Below are 6,177 nucleotides of genomic sequence, written 5' to 3' on the forward strand. Positions count from 1 at the left end.
TTGGTGGGAATGTAAATTGATACAGCCACTATGGAGAACAGTATGGAGGTTCCTTAAAAAACTAAAAATAGAACTACCATATGACCCAGCAATCCCACTACTGGGCATATACCCTGAGAAAACCATAATTCAAAAAGAGTCATGTACCACAATATTCATTGCAGCACTATTTACAATAGCCAGGACATGGAAGCAACCTAAATGTCCATCGACAGATGAATGGATAAAGAAGATGTGGCACATATATACAGTGGAATATTACTCAGCCATAAAAAGAAATGAAATTGAGTAGTTTGTAGTGAGGTGGATGGACCTAGAGTCTGTCATACAGAGGGAAGTAAGTCAGAAAGAGAAAAACAAATACCGTATGCTAACACATACATATGGAATCTAAAAAAAAAAATGCTTTTGAAGAACCTAGGGGCAGGACAGGAATAAAGACGCGGACGTAGAGAATGGACTTGAAGACACGGGGAGGGGGAAGGGTAAGCTGGGACGAAGTGAGAGTGGCATGGACATATATACACTACCAAATATAAAATAGCTAGTGGGAAGCAGCCACATAGCACAGGGAGATCAGCTCAGTGCTTTGTGACCACCTAGAGGGGTGGGATAGGGAGAATGGGAGGGAGACACAAGAGGGAGGAGATATGGGGATACATGTATACGTATAGCTGATTCACTTTGTTATACAGCAGCAACTAACACACCATTGTAAAGCAATTATACTCCAATAAAAATGTTAAAAAAAAAAAAGGAAAAGAATAGCTTTATTGTTTTGCCACGAAAACGGGGCCACAGCAGGCTAATGCCCTCAAAACTGTGTCCCAACCTGGACGGGATAGTGAGTTTTATAGTAATGGTTCAAAGAGGAGAGTGTGATCATCTTGTGGACATTCTTCCGATTGGTTGGTGGTGAGGCAGTTGGGAGTCAGCATCATCAACCTGGTTCTAACCGGCCTGGGGCCTACCTGCTTGTGGGCAGCATACAGTTAACTTCTCCCATGTGATGGGGGTTTCAGTACCTGTAAAGCAGCTCAAAGATATTGTTATGTATATCCCTAGAGGGGAACAAGGACCACTGTTTCTTGACTGCTCCTCCCTTGTCTCCACATCCCCTCCTTTCCCTGATTAGCAACTGTTTGAACCTGCCCTTTGGAACTCAGGGAAGGTCATGGAGGCTGAATGAAGCCTATTTCCTGTAAGCAAGAAGTGGGGGGCATAGAAGGACTTTTATGCCCAGGAGCCCCACAGGGTCCTGCTTGGATCAATAAGAGAGAAAAATGTGTCTTTTGTTATGTTAATGAGGCAACTTTTGGAAAGTCCCTAGGTCACCTGAGGATGAAGGTTGATGGCCAGGGGAACTAATATTGTGATTAGAGGGTTGGAAATTTCAGTCCCACCCCCTTACCTGGACTGGCAGAGGGGCTAGAGGTAGAATCAATAACCAATGGCCAATGATTTAATCAATCTTGCCTACGTAATGAAGCCTCCTAAAAACCCCAAAAGGATGGGGTCTAGAGAGCTTCCATGTTGGTGAACTGATGGAGGTGTGGGAAGAGTAGTGCATCCAGAGAGGGGACAGAAGCTCCACACCACTTTCCTCATACCTTGCCCTATGCATCTTTTCCAACTGGCTGTTCCTGAGTTATGTCCTTTTATAATAAACTGGTAAACTAGTAAGTAAAATGTTTCTCTGAGTTCTGTTACTCTAGCAAATTAAGTGAACCCAAGGAGGAGGTCATTGGAACCTCTGAACTATAGCCAATTGGTCAGAAGCACAGGTGACAGCCAGGATTTGTGATTGGCATCTTAAGGGGGGGGCAGTCTTGTGGGACAGCCCTTAACCTGTGGAATCTGATGCTATCTCTGGGTAGATAATGTCAGAATTGAGTTGAATTGTAGAAAACCCAGCTGGTGTTGAAACCGTGCACCTCAGATTGGGACTTGAACCCACGTGGCTGGGGCTCAAACCCGGCCAAAACCCTCGGTCTTCCAACCAATATCACACACCTGGTTTCAGGACTTAATGAAGCTCAGGTTCTTGATATCTCATGGCAGAAAGAATTCAGTGAGAGACAAAGTGTTAGGTAAGAAGTAGATTTATTTAGAGAGAAACATACTCCACAGAGTGTGGGCCATCTCAGAAGGTGAGAAAGGCACCAGGGTATGGGGCTCTCAGTTTTCATAGCGGTGGGTAATTTCATAGGCTAATGAGTGGGAGGAGTATTCCAGCTATTTTGGGGAAGGGGTGGGGATTTCCAGGAATTGGGCCACTGCCCACTTTTTGATCCTTATGGTCGATCTTGGAACTGTCATGGCCCCTGTGGGTGTGTCATTTAGCTTGCTGATGTGTTACAGTGAGCATATACTGAGGCTCAAGGTCTAGTGGAAGTCGACTTAACCACCATCTTGGACCCATTTGGTTCTATTCAGTTTGTCATGTCCTTGAGCTATGTCATTCTTTCAAAGGTTGTGCCCTGCCCCCTTCCCTCTTGTTTCAGTGTCTGGAGAATTGCTTGTTGGATGTGTGGGGAAACACCCTACCACATTGGAAACTGGGTGCTCATGATGCCGAAAGCTTGGCCTCTCTGCACCAGTGCTGAATCGAATCTCGGAGACAGAGTTTTGGGTGAAGTAGAAAAGAATAGCTTTATTGCTTTGCCAGGCAAAGAGGGACAAAGGGGCTCCTGCCTCAAAAAACTATGTGTCCCAACCCGGGAGGATTTGATGAAGGGTTTTATAGTAATAGTTCAAGGGTGGGGTTGCTGGACAAGATTAGGGTGTGTGCAGGGCTTGCACTCCCTTAATCTCATCTCAGGTGGTACATCTCCTTAATCTTTTTTTTTTTTTTTTTTGCGGTACGTGGGCCTCTCACTGTTGTGGCCTCTCCCGTTGTGGAGGACAGGCTCTGGACGCGCGGGCTCAGCGGCCATGGCTCACGGGCCCAGCCGCTCCGCTGCATGTGGGATCTTCCCGGACCGGGGCACGAACCCGTGTCCCCTGCATCGGCAGGCGGACTCTCAACCACTGCGCCACCAGGGAAGCCCTAGAACTCCTAAATCTTGTTGGGTTTCTCTGGTCTAATCTTGCCTCAGGTGGTTTGTTGGCTGCTCCTTCTTTGATTAGCAACTGTTTGAATCTGCCCTTTGGAACTCAGGAAAGGTAATGGAGGCTGGGGTCTTGCCTACAAGAAATGGGGGACAAAAAGGCTTCTATGCCCAGGAGCCCCACAGGGTACTTCTTGGTTTCACTCAGAACACAAAAGACTGAATGAAATTGTTCTCAGAGAGACAGCAGTGATGTGTCTGCTGACACAGAAGCAGTTTATTTAGACAGAAGCAAAGCAGAAATACACACCTGGAGAAAAAGGGGGTGGGCATCCCCCCTAATGAGGAGGAGCAAAGTAAAGAGGTGGTTAAATCATTTATATGGGGGCAGTTCTTCTGGGTCTTTGTTCTCCTCTGGCCAATTATCTCGCTTCTTTTACCACATCTGACCTTGGGGACCTTCCTGACATTCATGCACATCTTTTTGCCAAGATGGATTCCAGCGCAAAGGCTAAAGGAAGGTTTGACAACACCTATTATTGGATAACGCCCCCTCCCTTTTTAACCCCCAAGGAGCCTTCCTGTGCATGTGCAGTTGCGGAGGTTTCCTTGCCCTCAGGAGTGATACATGTGGTTATCTTATCTCTTTACTCAGCAGAGCCCAGCTCCTGCCATTAACTTTGTCCTTGGAGTGTCAAGGAAAACAAAGCTCCAGTTTACTCCACTTGACAAACCCCAGCTGCTCAGCCCAGGGGCTGTCTACCTCCTACCTCAAAATAAGCTAGTCACAAAAGGACAAATAATATGTGATTCCATTTATACGGGGTACCTAGAGTAGTCAAACGGCGGGTGCCAGGGGTTGAGGGAGGGGTGGAGGAGTTAGTGTTTAATGGGAACAGAGTTTCTGTTTGGGAAGATGAAAAAGTTCTGGGTATGGATGGTGGTGATAGTAGCACAACAACGTAAATGTGCTTAATGCCACTGAACTTTACACTTAAAAATGGCTAAGATAGGGGCTTCCCTGGTGGCGCAGTGGTTGAGAGTCCGCCTGCCGATACAGGGGACACGGGTTCGTGCCCCAGTCTGGGAGGATCCCACATGCCGTGGAGCGGCTGGGCCCGTGAGCCATGGCTGCTGAGCCTGCGCGCCCGGAGCCTGTGCTCCGTAACGGGAGACGCCACAGCAGTAAGAGGCCCGCGTACCTCAAAAAAAAAAAAAAAAAAAAAAAAGGCTAAGATAGTAAATTTTATGTTATGTATTTTTTACCACAATTAAAAAAAATAAAAGTAACCCTCTGGTAGCTGTATGGGAACTGACTCTAGGGCCAGGAGGATGGGGCTTGAATGGAGGAAGGGAGACCAAGGGGCAACCAGGAGGAGACTACTGGAATGGTTCAGGTGAGAGGAGGAGGCTAGAACCAGAGTGGTGGTTGTGGAGGTTGGAGATGGGGTGTGTTCCTGTTGAATTTGGAGGCTGAACCAAAAGAACTGCTGCAGGATTGGTTATGGGATCTGAGAGAAAGTGGGGCTGGGGTTTTGGGCCAGGGGAAGGCGAGGGAGAGAGGTAGAATGGAGAGTTCTTCTCTGGCACACTGACTTCAAGAAGTGTGAGCATATCTAAATCTTGGACTGCATGGCAATAGTCTGGGCCCAAGCCATAGGAAACCAACAGCCCCTACTTCCTGTTTCTGGGATGTCTACCCTTGAATCCCAGACACCACGCTTGAAGAATACTCAGGCTACATGTGGTGTTTCCATCTAGAGCCCCAGCTGAGGTCCCAAACAACTAGTTTCAACTATTAGCTGTGTGAGTGGTCGCCTCTAGAAGATTCCAGCCCTGGACTCTGCTAACTGCAGCTGTGGGGGAGGCAGCCCGCAAGAACCCACAGAACCAGGAGAGATGACAACATGGTGGCCACAGTTTAAAGCCACTGAGTGTTGGGATGACTCACTATCCAGCAGTGGATAAATGGGACACATAGGTAACCACATTGTTGAGGAAATGACACATGAGGTACAATTTTTTCCCAAATGCTGTGCCCCAACTGCTGGGTAATGAAGTCTCCCTTGTGACATCTTAGCCTGATTCTGCACAGCTACTTCTGGGGGCAAGAATGGCACTGTTCCAATATTTAGGTCTGATTGGTATTTCTCTGATAAATTAGCTGTCATAGCAATTGAAAACCATGGGACTCGCCAGCGCTGTATGTGAAAGAGCTGATGCGGGATGATATGGTAGTCCTGGTGGTGTTCTCACCTGCCTGTTCCCTCTCCTTCTGCACACTCAGGAGAGTTACTCTCCTGGCCCCTGAGGTCAGTCTTGTTGATGTGTCTTGCACAGAAGTGAGGTGTGTCCCCTCCAGGCCAGAGGATTGCATTGCTGGTCGAAGAGGCTCCAGCATCCCTTCCCCTTCCTGGAGACTGTGGAGGTGCAAGTTGGAAAGGGGCTGCTCCACCGGTGAGGCACTACGACTCCACTGAGCAGAGCCCCTGCTGATTGAACTGGACACACAATGTGAACAAGGAATAAATGATGTTGTCTGAGCCCCTGAGACTTAGGGGGTTGCTATGGACTGGAAGCCCTAACTTCCAGTGTTGGCTATATTCGGAGATGGGCATTTAAGGAGGTAGGTAGAGTAAAATGAGGTCCTAAGGGTGGGGTTCTGATCCCATAGGATTAGTGTCCTCCTAAGAAGAGACACCAGAGAGCACTCTTTCCCTCTCCCTCTCTCTGTACATGCTCCAAGACCATGTGAGGACATAGCAAGAAGGTGGCCATCTGCAAGCCAGTAAGAAAGCCCTCACCAGAAAACAAATCAGCCAGCACTTTGATCTAGGACTTCCAGCCTCCAGAACTGTGATATAAATCTCTATTGTTTACATTGCCCAGCCTGTGCTATTTGTTACAGCTGCCTGAGCTGACTGAAACAGGAGTTGTTTGTTTCAGCAGCACAGTCTCGCCTATCCTGAATGATATAACAACAGTGGTTAATGTTTCTTGAGCTAAGAAGGCAAGTGTGGGAGTGAGTCATGTGGCCTGCAAGGGAGGGGGCACAGCAGGTGCTAAGGCCCATCGGTGGGGGTAAGCTTGGCATTTTGAGAAACAGCAAGAAAAGGTGTTCACTCCT

The sequence above is a fragment of the Globicephala melas genome, chromosome 6 (assembly GCF_963455315.2).
Source record: "Globicephala melas chromosome 6, mGloMel1.2, whole genome shotgun sequence".
In the NCBI taxonomy this organism is placed as follows: domain Eukaryota; kingdom Metazoa; phylum Chordata; class Mammalia; order Artiodactyla; family Delphinidae; genus Globicephala; species Globicephala melas.